The following is a 17,285-nucleotide window of genomic DNA, read 5'->3' as shown; positions in this document are numbered from 1 at the left end:
AAAATGTAGGCTTTAAGATTTTTAAAAGGGTTTAAAGATTGTAATTCCCAGGAGGAAAACGTTATCTGACAAATATGCTGATCACAAATCACTGTAAAAGGCTACAACTGCATTTGGGCCAGAGGGGTAGGGATTCTCTACAAAGAATTCCAGCTTTCTTTATGAGAAGGTCAGAGGTACACGGGTTTGTGTTATCACCCAGTATAATCCACTGGGTGATCTACGTTGCTTTTCCTTCAGCAAGGACTTTGTCAGAAGGGCATTATGCTTGACCTTCAAGTTTGACAGACAATTTACTGATGAGTTTCATAACCTGTGGGTTGCTATGATATTTTGACCTATTTGCCAGGATCTGGGCCACATCCTGGAAGGTCACCATAACTCTAGATCCAGCACGATTGCAAGAACCTCACGATCTCTAAGACTTTCACTGAGCCCAGGCACTCCTGCCATTCCAGTCATGCTCCCTCCCAGTCCAGGCATTCCTCCAGGAAAATTAGCAGGCATTCCCCCAGGAAAGCCACTTGGAAAAGAGCCGGACTGAGCACCTGATGGTCCTCTGGCTTTTTCCTCCCTCTGGGATCTCTCAGGTTCTTCCAGAGCCTTCTTAACCCTTCCCATTCTTTCTTTGATCTCTCGCTCTTCACGTTTCCCCTCATACTTTCTCCGATGTTCTGCAATTTTCTGGGCCCCAGGTTGAACTTCTTTCAGCATCGCACTGGCATCTTCATCATAATCCAATTTACACACAAGGGCAAGGTCATAGGCTGCTTCTTCCCAATGGCCCAGAAGTCCGTGTGCTTTCCCTCGCCATTTGCAGGGCTGAGCTGAATCAGGAATTATTTCAATAGCTCTGTCACAGGCTCGGATGGCAGCAGTTGGCTCCTGTAATTTGATGAAGACACTGGCTCTCTTGGCAGACAGAGTGGCCAAGCAAGGATTCAGCTTGATGGCATCTGTGAACAAGTCGATGGCTTCTGTAGTTCACTATCATTTACGGCATCAGTGACAGCCACTTCTTTATCATTTGCCTGATCCATCATCTCCTCGGTTATTTCTACATTTTCATCTCCCATTTCCTGAGAGGCATCAGTGTCTGGTTCAATCACATCTTCAATGTCAATTTCTAGATCACTTTCCTCCATTGATGGCTCGACTGTCTCTGTGTTTTCCTCTTTTGTCTTACTGTTTGTTCTTTGATATTTTCCACTGTTTTATGAGTAGCAGGTGGCATTTTACCCCCCAAGCTCTCCACCCACTCCCTCAGGAAGCACATTTCCTCAGTGTGCAGAATGCTTGGATCCTGCTTACACATTTTCCCGAAGGCACTCACTCCATGACGCTCCGTGGTGGGGAAGTGGCAGCAGGCGGTAGGTGCGACTGAGGCTGTGCAGGCCCTGGGCACTAGCTTGGCATGACCTGATAGAAGGATGGTGTAGTTGGTTGAGAGTTTTAATCTGGACCTAACAGAGTCTGGCACAAGGCTGTGCGGGACAGGGAGTTGAAATTTGTTTTTTTTTTTTTTAAAAAAACTGATTTAGCAGACTAATAAAATACTGGCATTTCAAGTAAAGTAGCTTTTCATTTCTTGTATGTGTCACATAGCTTCCCCATCCCATCCCGATGAGACATAAGTGGTGTAATTTACTGCCCAAATAATTTAGTAAAAGTGATAATTAACAATCATTCTAAGAATCTAGAAACCTATTTTCATAGCAATCTAGAGAAAAGAGATTTTTATAACCCCACAACCTCACTGAGGTTTTCATGGCAATGCAAACAATGATAGTTTGATGATTTTTACTTCACTGTACAATTGGAGATTATAAGAAATTTGCGAGGAAGGAAAATATGTAAAACAGCAGGAGAAAAATTAACTTTTCTGAATTCATAGTCATGCAATTGAGCAATGTTGCTAGTAAAGGACAGAAAGAGAGAGGGAGAGGGAGAAGGAAGGAGGGCAGGAAATATTGGCAGGGTGAGGAAGGAAGAGAGAGAGAGAGACAGAGAGAGAGAGAGAGAGAGAGAGAGAGAGAGAGAGGGAGAGAGAGAGAGACTGACTTATCCCTAAACAAATAAAGAATGCTACTTCTTCTTAGGTGTATCTGGACATTGGAACACACTGACCACACACCAGGCCTCACAGAATGGTCAATATTTTCCAGAGAATTTACACCGCATACAGTACAATTTTTCTTTTTATCACAATCATAATATTGGATGTGAATAATAAAAAAGATAGCAGGAGAATGGTAATTATAAAATACTTAGGACTAAGTGATGAAATCACTACATATTAAAATGTGTGGGATGCAGTGCAAGTTTCATTTAGTGAAATGTTTATGTTAAAGAAAGAAGAAAAATTGAAAACTACTGTGAAAAATGCTTCTCTCAAAAAGTTAGAAAAATAACCACAAACTAAATAGGAACAAAGTAAAAGGGAGAAATATTTATACGTAACAAGAATTAATAAATAAAATTATAAACAATAGAGAACATAACAAACTCAAAGCTTATAACATTTTTAAAAATTAAAAAGAACTTCTGACAAGATTTTTATACAAAAAATAAAGTAAAAATAAATGTTAAAAATTACTAGAAACAAATACAGATATACTAGAAATATTATCATGAGAATACTATAAAAATCATCAGTCAGTTTGAGAAGTTCCATATAGAGGACATTCTAGAAAACATATATCAATAAATTATATACGTTTAATCTGTAGTTAAAATACTTCACTGACCAGTATCACACCTCTATGCAAAAGAAGTATGAGACCCAAGGAGTTTTAAAGTTCTGTTTTTACCAATGTTCAAGAAACAGACAATTCATATCTAACAAAACTCTTCCAGAGAAGCAAAATAGAAGAAAATCTGCCCTCTTCATTATGAGACTGTAATAACCTTGACATCAACACTTGACAGGGACAGTGCAATAAATAAAAATTATAGGCTTATCTCATTAATTAGAATACATATAATAAACCTCAATAAAATATTGATAAAATTGAATCCATCAACACATAAGATCAGTGATGCATCATATAAAAGCAATGTCTAACCAAGCATCATGAGGATGGTTTCATATTAGGAAATCAATTACTATAATTCAAAATCCAATGGCCATTTATGATAAAGCTATTAGAGAACTAGGAATATGAGAGCATTTCTTTCTAAATTCATAATGGGTGTCGATTAGAAACCTATAACAATTATCATATTTAGTATTATCTCTTTAAAAGCTGTCATTTACAAGTAAAGATCAAGAATGCTGTTTATCATTGCTACAATTCATTACAATACTGGACTTGCTAGTCCATGAAATAAGACATGAAAAATAAATGGGATATAAGGATTGCAAAGTATGTAAGAAAATGGTAGTACTTTCTAGATGTCTTGATTTTCTATGTAAGAAAATCCAAGAATATATCTATACAAACTATTAAATCATTAACAAATCAAGTACATTCACTATATGCAAGAAAATAATGATGTACTGAAAGTATTTTCATATACCTCAACTACCAATTAGAAATTATCATTACAAATTGTCCATTCACAGTAGAAACAATAACAAAAAAATTGTACTCCTTAGGATTAAATGTAGAAAATACATGTGATAACTTAATGGAGAAAACTGCACAACTTTATTGAATGACATAAATTTTGACCTGCCAAACCCCACAGACTAGAGTGAACCCTAAGGTAAACTATGGTCTTTAAGTGATTGTGAGGTATCAATATAGGTTCAACCTTGTTAAAAAAAAAAAAGTAAAAAAGATAGAATAATTAAAAAGTACCATTCTCGTGAGTGATGATAATAGGGGAGGCTACGTGTACGGGGGCAAGAGGTAGAGGGGAAATCTCTGTACCTCCATCTCAGTTGTGTTGTAAACCCAAAACTGCTTTAAAACATGATTTTAGGGGGGAAAAGTCACCCTAAAAAATTGACCGCAAACGTTAGGATTTTAGCAATTTGTGCACAAAATGTCACAGTATCCTACTGATGTTAAGTCCCTCAAAAATGATCTTGAGAATAATTTCTTGCAACAAAATTCCAGACAGGATTCAATGGAACTTAAGAAGCTGAGTTTAAAAATACAATGAAAGTACTTAGAATAATTGATATCATTGTGAAGACAGTCTATGAGATGGGGACGCTTGCCGTAGCAAATATGAAGGCATTAAAGAGCAGAAGACGTTGAGAATGTGTGATTTGTCACGTGGATAGTCAAATTAACCAAATGAAAGAAGGAAAACTTCAAAAACTTTCATGTATATGTAACAGAAGTGTTTATTGAACAGTGGTAATCAAAGTGCTTGGGTTCAAATCCTGGCTCCTTCACTTACTGGGTCTGTGACAATGGAGAAAGTGTTTCACCTTTCTTTACATCAGTTTCTTTGATTGTAGGATGGAAATAATACCTTCTTCATGCAAGTGTTGTGAGGATTACATGATATAATGCAAATACAATGACTAACACATAGCATACGCACAAAGGTCGTTAGCTATTATAAGAGTCTTTGATATATGGCAGAAGTGGCACTGGAAACTAGTTGTGAAAAAATGGATTTTAAAACAAATTATGCTGAAACCATTTACAATCAATGTAAAAACTAAACTGAGACTTTGAAAATAACACCATAACCTCTGCATTCTAGATAAGGAAAGAAAAAATATGTATTTTAAGAAATGTAGAAGAAACTGTAAGAGAATCTTAATTACATCTGAAGAAAAGATTTGTAAACAAGAAAGAAAAGTTACAAATCAAAATGAAAAGACCAATAATTTGATATCAAAATTGAAATTTTCTGTAAGACAAAAGATATAACTTAGCACAACCATAATAACTGACTTGGAAAAGACATTTGCAATGCATGTAACTGAAACTAATTAACATCTATAACATACAAATAACTAATATGAAGAAATACGCAAAAGTCAAATAGACTAATAGAAATACAGCCAAAGTCTAAAAACTGGTAATTCACAGGAGAAGAAACATGAAAGGCAATGACCTAGGAAATTGGCTCAAATTTATTAGCATACAGGGAACTGCAAAATTAAGAAACGATGTATCTCATACTCATCGATGTGGCAAAGTATGACAATGCCACGCCAAGTTTTGGAACGGAAATGGACAAAACAAACTCCTTTACACTGCTGGTGGGCATATAAATTGGTAGAACCAATCTGAAGAGCAATTTATCTAATAAATATATCTGAGGACTAACAATTAAGTTTGCGAACTCATCCTAGAAAAAGTGCTACATACCTCATTGCTAAATATCACTATAGTCACCTTCAAAGTACTCCCCTGGGGAAGCTATGCACCAACACCAGTGCCTAGTCCACGTTTCAAAGCAATTTTGGAACTCTTTTTCTGGAATGGCCATCAGAGCTGTCTTCGTATGACCCTTGATGTCCTGAATGTCACCAAAATGTCTTCCTTTCAATATTTCCTTTATCTTCAGGTAAAGAAAGAAGTCATTGGGGGCCAGATCAGGTGAGTAGGGAGGGTGTTCCAATACAGTTATTTGTTTACTGGCTAAAAACTCCCTCACAGACAGTGCCGTGTGAGCTGGTGCATTGTCGTGATGCAAGAGCCATGAATTGTTGGTGAAAAGTTCAGGTCGTCTCACTTTTTCATGCAGCCCTTTCAGGACTTCCAAATAGTAAATTTGGTTAACTGTTTGTTCAGTTGGTACAAATTCATAATGAATAGTCCCTCTGATATAAAAAATGGTTAGCAACATCGTTGCAACATGTTCCCGAACTTAAGTGTCTGACCTTGTATATTCCCTAACATCAGCAATTCCAGTCCCTGGTACATTACTTAAACAAACAAACAAACAACAAGAAACCCACAAACCGGTATCATAACTCTTATGTGGTGAATTGTGTTCCTCCAAAATTCATACGTTGAAGTCCTAACCTCCATAACTTCAGAAGGGAACTGTCTTTGGAGACAGGATCTTTAAAGAGCTGATTCTGTTCAAATGAGACCATTAGGGTGGGTCCGAATCTTATCTGATCTATTGTTTTTATAAGAGGAAGAACTTTGGACATCAAGAAAGACACCAGGGATTCATGTGCACAGAGAAAAGTCCATGTGAGGACACAGTGGGAAGGCAGCCATTTACAAACCAAGTAGAGAGGCCTCAGGAGAAACCATACCTGCCGACAACTTGATCTTAGATTTCCCACCTCCAGAACTGTGAGGAAATAAACTTCTGTTCTTTAGGCCACCCAGTCTGTGGTGTTTTGTTATGGCAACCCTAGCAGACTAATACAAGAACATATAACATGTGCACACGGACACATATACAAGGATTTTTATAACAATGAGAAAACGGAAAAAATCTATTCATCAATAGACTGATAGAGGAACAAGTAAGTTAATTCTGAGAGGCAGTGATGTATACTGGTTAAGAATCCAGTCTTTAGAGCTCAGTACAAATCCTAACTCTGACACTTACTAGTTATATAAACTTGGTTAAAGTTACTTGTTTTCTCTGTGTCTTTAACTTAGATTCCACACTTGTGTAATGGGTATAATAGTATCTTCCTCATAGGTGAGATTTGAGTTAATGCACGTTAAGTACTTACTTAGCACGTCTGACACTTTGTAAGTCCAATGCAAATGTTAATATTACTAATAAACTATTATATTCATATGAAAAAGTACAATACTATAGAAATGTCACAATAAGTATAATTAGACAATTATTCTGCAATGTTATATTTTAACAGGAAAGTTCTGACTCAAACACTGCAAAATCCTTATATTTGGGTGATAGCTAAATGGGTGTTTGTAATATTACCCTCCGTACCCTTCTGCATATTTAAAATACATTTTAACTGTAAAAAGACAAAGCCCATTCAAAGATATAGAACGTCTAAAAAGTAATAGCTTTAGGGTTGCATTAAAATGGTGAAACAGCCCGAATTATAAAATATCCACTTTTTATTGTGGAGCTCAGCTCAGTACTGCAAAGCTCTACCAAGAGTTATAGAAGCGATTTGAGGCATTTGAGCAGTCGAAAGTAGGCTTAGGACCAGACAAAGCATTATCTATTGGGCCAGAAAGTGACACTGCATTCAAAGTTTATAAACCCAGCAATTTATTTTCCATAAGGGAATAACAAAAAGGAAAAAAATTACTTTATCTCCATCAAGGGTTATGATGTGAAATTTACTCCAATTCTCAATGGGGAATAACCATTGAAATATCTCAGGTTTTTTCTTTTTTTTTTTTTTAAGTGTGAATGAGGGCTCGGAAACCATCGAAAAGCAATTGTGTAGGTTTGGCGGGAGAAATAGAGGAGGAAAATATTTTCCTCTGAAAAAGAGTGACTTCAGATGAAAGAAAGTATATTTGTGGTCCAGCCTGGTAGTTGGCTATATTTGTTTCATCTTCTAATTAATTGGACACTTTTCCCATCTCAGCACTTTTATGTTTTTCCCATTTTAAAACTAGCATGCATTATTTTGAGTATTGGTGTCATAATATGCTTTTTATTTTAGAGATGCATGGCCTCAATTTTGCAAGCACTCTGAAGACTGGGCAGTGTGTCACCATTATTAAATATTCTATGTTATACTTTGTGCACTGCTATAGACCTGGGAAGCTATTAGTTTAACTAGTGCCTGCTGATAGAATATACTATAAAAGAAGCTTGCGAATTTATGAAAGAGCATGTACATCTCATTTCACCAATTAGGAAAAATCAGGAGGAAGGATGGTGAAAACAAATGAAGCATATTATGATCACACTGAAGGAACCAGTTGGACCAAACTCTTTTGATGTTGGTAAGGCCTCAGGTCCAAGTGAATTTCATTCTTCAGAGAAATAGTAATGTCAACCGTAAAATCCCTTTTTGTGTCCTCAAGATTAGAACAGAGGTGGAACGTAGATAACTTCCACTTTAGCACTGATACTTAGATATACAATTATATAATCCTCATTCCAGAATATGTTTGAAGGCACAAAACGGCACCGATGAGTGGTGTTTGACTACTTATATACATTGTTTCCAAAAGCAGAGGACAGCAAAATCTGATTGATGATTTCCTTTTCTCTGACCGCAATTCTTGGCAGATATGGAGACTCTCTTCTCCAGAAAGTGAATTGATGACTGTGGGAATGGACTTCTTTGCTTGAAGTGACTGGTTCTGCTATCCTGAGTTCCTCAAATTACAGTCAAAGAAGAGAAATATTTTCAGCAAATATCCTCTCCCCCAAAGTATACAGGAGAATTGTTGCCACTGAAATGATACGTTGGTTTTACAGATGGAATTCATACAGTGTATTTCTGAAAATTTGAGTTAGTGACTCTAGGCAACTTTGCACCACGTTCCTTCCATCTGGAGTGTCCTTTCTTAGCATGTTCACACGTTTATGTTCAAGTTCTACCCAATTTGGACATACCACCTCCTGGGAAAGGTGAGCCCTGATCCCTCCCCATTTTCCTTTCTCTAGCACCTCTGTTTCCCCGCCTCCTATTGCATAAAAAGAAGAGGAAGAGGGATGGGAAGAGTAAAAGGGTCAACAACAACACAAATAGCTCTTATTATTTATTGAGCATTTATTGTGCAGGAGAGGGTGTGCTTCATATCCATGATCTCATTTAATTTCCACAATAACTCTGTGAGCAAGAAACTATTATTATTATTATTATTCCTAGATGTTAATGATCCAAAGTCATTCATCTAATAATTAATGGGATCTAAATTCAAACTGGATCTGTTGGCATCCACTGCACTCTGTTGCTTTCCTATGAGCTGCCCAAGGGCAGGGTCTCTGTCTGATAAATCTCAGTTTTGTCTGCAATACCTTGCAAGGAATAGGTGTTGAACACCTTTTTTGGCTTACTATATGCATGTGAGTCAGAGAGCAAGAGGATATAAGATATAATTTTAAGGATTAAAAATATCAAGCTGAAAAAGGTTATATTATAATTCATACGAATATACTTTGGTTAATAGTATTAATAACTTTTACCTTTATAACCCTTTTCAGTTTCCAGAAATGTTCCACATGGTTCCACATTTAAAAGACATTAAAATTTCAACAGGTAGACCATTAGTGTAATTTTAACTATTAATATACCGTGTTTCCCCGAAAATAAGACCTAGCCAGACAATCAGCTCTTATGCGTCTTTTGGAGCAAAAATTAGTATATTATAGTAAAATAAGACTGGGTCTTATACTAATTTTTGCTCCAAAAGATGCATTAGAGCTGACTATCCAGCTAGGTCTTATTTTCGGGGAAACATGGTAACAATAGCTAGAGATTATACAGACTATACTTAAAAATAATTTCTTAAAATAATTTGCTATGACATTGAAGAAAAATAACTTTTATATGTTAGGCTTCCAGATACTCAAATTGATATTAAGAGCTGTCTAAAATACTCAAAACCTTTAAGCTTTGTAAAGTAACTCACTCAGAAAGGTTGATTAACATTAATCAACTAACAATAATATCTACAATTATGTCATCATCATTAAATATTAAGCAAGCATATGCCAAGACAGAATGGAAAGATGTCAGATAGAAAACCATTTTCATTCTCCAGGACAATAACTCTCAGTTTGTGCTAAAATTACATATCTCACTTGATTCTTATTTATTTATTTTTTTTCGTCTTCGAAGGCAAAAACAGCTCTTCAGTACATACAAGAAAAAAAGAACAGAAAGCATTATTGCCGTGGCAGCTGCTGTTACTGCTGATTTCATAACCCAGCATCTCCTTGACAGATACACAGCTGACCAGATTTGCTGATAAAATGAGAGGCATCCTAAGTTGTTGATTTACTGAACACTGTTCTTTAATAACTATGGAAGACTTACTCATACTATGCTGAGCTTTGCAAACAGTCAAAAATGGATGAATGACATTTAATGTTAAATAATGCCAGTATTTTAATTGCTAACCTGATATTATCAACTCTGATACGATGTGGAGAGCACTACCTTTTTAAATTGAATAACTAAGAAAGAGAATGTCACATGATTGAAATGAGAAAACGCTTAGCGCACAATTTCACCATTTAAGACAATATCAGCAAAGACAATTTAGATAAGAGCCACTGAAATGGGATAAAATTCAAGAAACATTTTTAAGAGCTACTACAAAGCCTTTTGCTGGGGGCTTTAGAACAGGGAAACAGATGGGGGAAATAATTGTCTAACATTTATGTTAATGTACCATAAAACCCCAATTATCCAGGCTGCTTGGGGAATCAGGTGTTTGGCTTAATTTTTTGGTTAGCTGAGAGTTACTCTAAAACCCAGTACAATTTCAGCCATTGTTGTTGAAAATTGTTCTAAAGTGGTTGCATAGTGTCTTGGAATTATAATTGCATTTTTCTTTGCGGATCTTGAAATGCTTCAAGGGCATTGTTCTTTGTAGATCTTGCCATATTCTTCAAGGTCATAATTCTGAATGTGTAGAAGTATAATGGCAGACGTGGACTCATGGGTAAACCTAGGATACGCTGGAAATAATTTTTTAAAATAAATATATAATGTGAATTTCTTTTGCATTGACTCCCCTCTTTCTTTTCAAGCACTGCCCTTCTGTGCAGGCAGTAAAGGTCTTCTGGGCATCGTTTAGGGGTTCTTAGGGAGTCTCCCGGATCCCAAAATGTTTCTAGCCACACCTATCGCCATTAGAGGTGCAGTCATTTGAAAGTATAAATTCATGATTTTAAAATACAATTATCTCTGGAAGAGCTGATAATTGATTGTTTGTATCATAGTTTAAATTCATCTGATCAAATTGCTTTCTATCAAATAGCTACCTGAGGTCTATAAACAGATATAATGGGATTTTTGATTGGGAAAGAAATTTGGAAGCATATAAGATTTTCAGGGAATCATGCAGTACCTACATATTAATGAATGAAAGAAAAAAACTTACCCTTCTTAGGAAGTATTTTTAAAGCTCTCATTATTAAAGTAGCCAGTGTTACCTTATCACACTATTTTGTGATTGCTCATTTTACTCAACATTATTCTTTAAAACACTCTATGTTCTGTGATGGCAGGAACTCATCATACTTAAATGATTATTTAATATGTGAAGTTAGGCTTTACCATTGTGTTAACTGTGCTTAGGGTAGAGTCTGGTGCAAAGTAGATGTCTGATAAATATTTGTAGAAAGGATAAATATATTAATGACGTGAAGATATTTGTGAACAGTAAACATAGAGATGGAAGGGATTTTTCCACATAGCAATTGGTATTATGATGATGATAATGATTATGTCAAAGTACTCTAAATATTTATAAATGAGGAGATTGAGTTTCAGAGCTGTTGCATATATTCATAACATCCGGGACACCTTCTTCATAAAATTTTTCATAATTTATTACTGAATCATGCTGGTTAGTTTATTGTTAGTCTATACTCTGAAATATAGGTTCTAAGAAGGTAGGGGCATGTAGTTTTATTTATGCTGTATCACAAAACCTAGCTGAGTACCTGCCATTTACTAATTGTTTCACAAATATTGGTTGAATAAATCAATGATTAAAATTTCATTGATAACATATCATCTTGCTTGAATTTTAAAAGAAAAGGGCAGAAATGTGTCAGGAGATGCCATGTGTTCATGATTAAAATGACCATTTACAAATTAAACTTTTATTCCATCCAATGTCATTCAGCAACCACATAACTGGTTTTCTGAGATGGCACTTTGTCTATAAGACACGGAATAAGAAAGATAAGTCAATTTACATGAAATTAGTAACAAGCATGAATTTTGAGCTATACTTGAATATATATCCTATATTTTGGAACATGTCAGCATTAATTTTACTCTATGCACAAGATGAATTGTTCACAGATTAAATATGTATATATGTACATACATATATACACATACATATATACATACTATATACATATATGGTCTACATCATATTTATATATATTTACATACCCTGTAACCTCACCATATTATAGTTTGTATTGCCAAGTAGTTTGGGTTCATATGACATGCAACAAACTCTACCAATAGTCATCTAGGCACTGAACTTGGCTTTAAACACAAAAATGTGTAATCTGTAGCCCTTGTTCTCAAGCAGATTACAGTCTACTGAGAAAGACAATTGCATACACAAATACAACGACGCAATATATAGCACAATAGATGTGTGTATAAAGTATTTTGAGAAGAATCCATTCTTTTTGAGTGGGGCAAAGTGAAAGGAGATGGTAAGAGAATGTGAGAGAGAGGAGGTGGTATTTATATTGGAATTTGAAGGATAAGTAAACCCTTAATGTTGAAGCTAATAATGACAGATATTGCAGGGAGAAAGAATTGCATGGCTACTATACAGAACCATGAGAGACTCTTCTATATTTGAGGAAGTTACAGTATATATAGAATATATACTGTGATCAACTTTTGAAGAGCCTTTTATATCAAGCTAAGAAGTTTTAAATTCTTCCAAAGGCTAGTGGAGAGCTACTAACAAAGATGGAGACTGATATAATTGGCAAATTGTTTTGATGAAACCACTCTCATAGTGTGGATGATGCTTTGGGGGAGGAGGGGGGAAATTGGATATAGGAAGTCAGTATCAAGGTTACTTCAATAACCCAAGTGAGAGATAACGAAAATTTAAATTAGAAAAGTGGCAGTGATGACAAGGAGGAAAAGAGAAATGAAAGATGTGAGAGAGTTTCAGTAGTTTCGAGGATGTTTTCATTGGTTTCACTAGAGTCAGCTCACATTTTATGCTAAATTCTGTGTCATACTACCTTTTTATTTAAATTCAATAAACATTAATAATGGTTAACAATTGTACAAGGTTGTGTGCTTCACTCTAGGTAAATAGGCCAATAAGATACAATTTGCCCTCAAGGAGCTCAGAGTTCACTGGTAATACACTCCACTAGTGACTTAATCAAGTAAATGGTATTCAGTGTACTGTTTACTGTAACAGTTTACTGTAAAATATGAGATAGACAAAATATAGCAAGTGGTCAGTTTAACTAGGGGATATCAGAATACTTCAAGAAGCTTCAAATCTAGGAGCCTCTCCGGACAAAAGTTGAAAATGACATTCCATATAGTTGGTACAAGGAAGGATTGAAATAGATGAGGTTTCTGGGACATATTTTATAAGAGATTTATATGCCATGCTCAGAAACGTGGGTATATTTTTTTGTTAATTTGTTATGGAATTTGGATGGCTTTTAAACAGAAGACAGGCTAGATCAGCTCTGGTTTTCAAAATGTCTTCTGGTGAGAATATGAAGATCAGCTAGAGGGCTGCAATCCAGGAAACCAGGAGAACATTTAGACAGCTGATTTCATGGTCCAGGAGAGTGACAATGAAACCTAGCATGGAAGGATAGCACTCAGGATGTAGAGGAGAGGATGGATTAGAGAGATATTTAGAAAGTAAAAGCAACTGGACTTAAAATAGTGAGGGAGAAGGAAAATTCTAGAATGGCTCTCAATCATAGAATTTTTTATAATTATGCAATCCTGAAAATGCCAAACATGGAAGCAAGCTAAACTTGACTGAGAATGTCTTATAATCAGTGTGGGGCTTATGGCTTTATTTTCTGTGAAATGATAACCCTTCTATGAAAAATGACACTGAAAAATGTGGCAGAATACCCACAAATACTATTTCTAAGTAGCATCATAATTGTGGCACCCAAACTGGATTTTCCATCTAAGTCAAACTATAAGCAATACCACCCACACATAATTTGTTACAGTTGATTGACACTTGATAAAAAAACTATATATATTTTACATACATGCCCTTGCTGAAAACAGCTTCCTCATCATCGTTCAAACAATTGGGGGTGAGATACCTAAAAGAATGGGGCTGTAGGAAATCTTACAAACATTAAATAGAAAATGCAATTGACACACTGACATTAAAAATGTCTGCCACCAATTGGTTCTTAAAATACTGCCCGCCTGACAACATAGCCTATCATAGGCTACTGAACGATTCAGAGATCAGGAATAGATACGTCAGCACTGAGATGAGTTTGGGCCTTTGGTAAGTCACTCAGACTTTCTGAGCCTGAGTTTCCACATATGCAAATAAGGATTGATGATGGTGGTATTTTCTTCCTCGGATTATTTTGACGATTAAGTTATACTGCCTACCAGGACAGACAATGGAGTTCATGAACTCATCCTAGAAAAAGTGCTACATGCCTCATTGCTGAATATCACTACGGTCACCTTCAAAGTACTCCCCTGGGGAAGCTATGCACCGATGCCATCACCTAGTCCACCCTTCAATGCAGTTTTGGAACTCTTTTTCTGGAATGGCCGTCAGAGCTGTCATTGTATTACCCTTGATGTCCTGAATGTCACCCAAATGTCTTCCTTTCAACGTTTCCTTTACGTAAACGTAAAGAAAGAAGTCACTGGGGGCCAGATCAGGTGAGTAGGGAGGGTGTTCCAATACAGTTATTTGTTTCCTTGCTAAAAACTCCCTCACAGACAGTGCCGTGTGAGCTGGTGCATTGTCGTGATGCAAGAGCCATGAATTGTTGGTGAAAAGTTCAGATTGTCTTTTTAACGCAGCCTTTTCAGCACTTCCAAATAGTAAACTTGGTTAACTGTTTGTCCAGTTGGTACAAATTCATAATGAATAATCCTGTTGACATCAAAAAAGGTTAGCAACATAGTTGCAACAAGTTCGGAAACTTAATTGTCACACTTCGTATGTGAAGTTTTGCTAACGTGGTTGCTAACACAACTGAAGAAGCAGTAAATGCTAACATTTTATTTTTTGTTATCATGAAGAAAATTAACATATGAAATAAAAGAGAAGCAAAGACAGAAAAGGAGAAAGAAGGAAAGGCAGAGGGTGAGGGAAGGGGTTGGGGGGAGAGAGAGAGAGAGAGAGAGAGAGAGAGAGAGAGAATCTTAATATCCTTGGATTTCAGTGTGTATTCCTGAGCATTTAACAAGCAAACTTTCCTTATTTTCTTTAGCTTTTGATTGAGATAGTCCCCTGAGGAGCTTCGATATTCTTCACTGATACTGTTTAATCCAGTCTTTCCAAAAATTTTCTAAGAACTATTCAGCTGGAGTTCATTACATGAGCAAAGCTTAACACTGATTAAATTTCCTAATAGGTGTTTAGTCCTGCCTGCCATGTTAGACTGCGCCTATGCCTGTAATCCTGACCCTCTTTTGGCTTCTTAGACCATTTGGTATCCAATTCAGTACAGTCAGAATGCTGACAATTGTGCCATGTGAATAGGTTATTGAGAATGAGTAATATTGGATGTCTTTGGAAGTCAGGGTCACCAAGATGCCTGGATTTGGATGCCAGGATACTAGAATTCCTAATGAGTATTTGTCACATTCTTCCTTTTCATTGTGCTGTCTCATTTCAAACTGTTCTGAGTTACTTTGCCAAGCACTTATTCAGACACTATCAGAGACATTACACAAATATTATTACCATATGTTACACATGATTTCAACAAATACTGAGGTCCTATCATGTGCATGAAATTTTTGTTAGATATTGGATTTAGAGGCTTTAGAGAGCATGCCATGGTGGATAGTAAGATGAAACTATTAATAAGGTTAAGAAAACTTATGGGAAAAAATACAAGCATGCATCTTAATAAATTAAAAATTCAGAAACAGTTTTGGAGACAAAGAGGAAAAACTGAGGGTTGCTAGATGGGCGGGAGGGGTGGGGGGTGGGGGGGAGGGTGAGGGGATTGGAGGGCAGTCGGTGACCACAGGATGGCCATGGGTTTGAAAATTAATCTGGGGAACGTAATTTAGTGGTTACCAGAGGGTAAGGGGGTTGGGGGGTGGGAGTTGAGGGTAAGGGGGATCAAATATATGGTGATGGAAGGGGAACTGACTCTGGGTGGTGAACACACAGTGTAATTTATGGATGATGTGATACAGAATTGCACACCTGAGATCTATGTAATTTTACTAACAATTGTCACCCCAATAAATTTAAAAAATAAAATTATATATAAAAAAATTCAAACTAGAATTTATAATTTTTAAACAAGCAAAATAGCATTTGGCATTTCCAGTGGAAGGCAAAAAATGAGGAAAGAAATTGAAGTGGAAGAAAATTAAATGAGCAAAAAATCATTGTGCATGGGTAAATTTCAACCAACACTGACTGCCTAAGCAATAATGTTTAATTTAAGGAATTAAAATATAGAATTCAAGTATAAGAAAACAATGAAATGAAAAAAAAAATTAAGCATCAGAAAATAAAAAAATCAGGAGAAGCTTGTAAATATAGTGTTCTAAAGACCTTTTCTTTTATTGAGAACAAAATTGTAATGTTGATTAAGTTTAGAATTAAATATTAAGATATTAAGGACAACTGTTAAAAGCATATAAGTAGACTGTGTAACTTCCAAAATTTGCAATAGTAAAGAAAAAAAATAAAATTTAAGAGATTCTCAAGCCATCAAAATATAAAAAGAAGGAAAGAGGGAAACAATAAAACGTATTTAAAAACTCAAATAGAAAGCATAAGCTAAGATCATGGAAATAATTCCAGTAAGCCAGCAATCAAAATAAATGCTAATGGACCACATTCCCAGGTAAAAGACAAAAATTTCCAAGTTGCATTTAAAAATTTAAATATATACCATTTATAAAAGACATACTGAAAATAATAAGTTACCAGGAAAAAAGAATATACATATACCTACATACATGCAGCCCCACACACCCCACATATGTGTGTGTGTGTGTGTGTGTGTGTGTGTGTGTGTGTGTGTAGCAAACACTAAATAATTCAACAGAAAGAAAGCTGGTATAGCTCTATTAACAGCAGACAGAAAATGTATTTTAACACAGAATCCATCTGTGTTACAAAGGATGAAGTCATGTACCTACAGACTTTATATTATATGAAAAAAAATGAACCGCTATTTCTGTTACTTGCAAGCAGAATGTAATCCCAATGGATATGTTAGAAATGTTGTTTGTAGTCGCTGAGAATTAGAGGCAACTTAGGGGTCCATTACAAATAAAATAGATAATGGAAGAATATTACGGCATACTCTAAAGAGGTCAAACTAATAAGCTAGATGTACATACCACATCATGGCTAAATTTTACCATGTTAAGTGAAAAATTAAGGAATACAATGAGGTCAGAAAACTATTGTTCATGTAATTTAAAAATGTGTGCTTAGGCAAAGGAATAGAAAGCATTTATTGAAGGCTTACTATGTGCCTGATGATTTCCCAAGGGCACCACATGGATTTACTCATTAAAT

At 35.7% G+C, this 17,285-nt stretch overlaps 1 pseudogene; it reads right to left on the bottom strand.

Annotated features, from left to right (window-relative positions):
• Nucleotides 1-262: 262 nt before the first annotated feature.
• Nucleotides 263-1,315, bottom strand: LOC117028431 (hsc70-interacting protein-like; annotated as a pseudogene).
• Between the last annotated feature and the right edge of the window lie 15,970 nt (nucleotides 1,316-17,285).

Source organism: Rhinolophus ferrumequinum, chromosome X, assembly GCF_004115265.2.
Source record: "Rhinolophus ferrumequinum isolate MPI-CBG mRhiFer1 chromosome X, mRhiFer1_v1.p, whole genome shotgun sequence".
Taxonomy (NCBI): domain Eukaryota; kingdom Metazoa; phylum Chordata; class Mammalia; order Chiroptera; family Rhinolophidae; genus Rhinolophus; species Rhinolophus ferrumequinum.
Note: the sequence above shows the minus strand (reverse complement) of the source record. Positions and strands in the feature narration are given on the sequence as shown.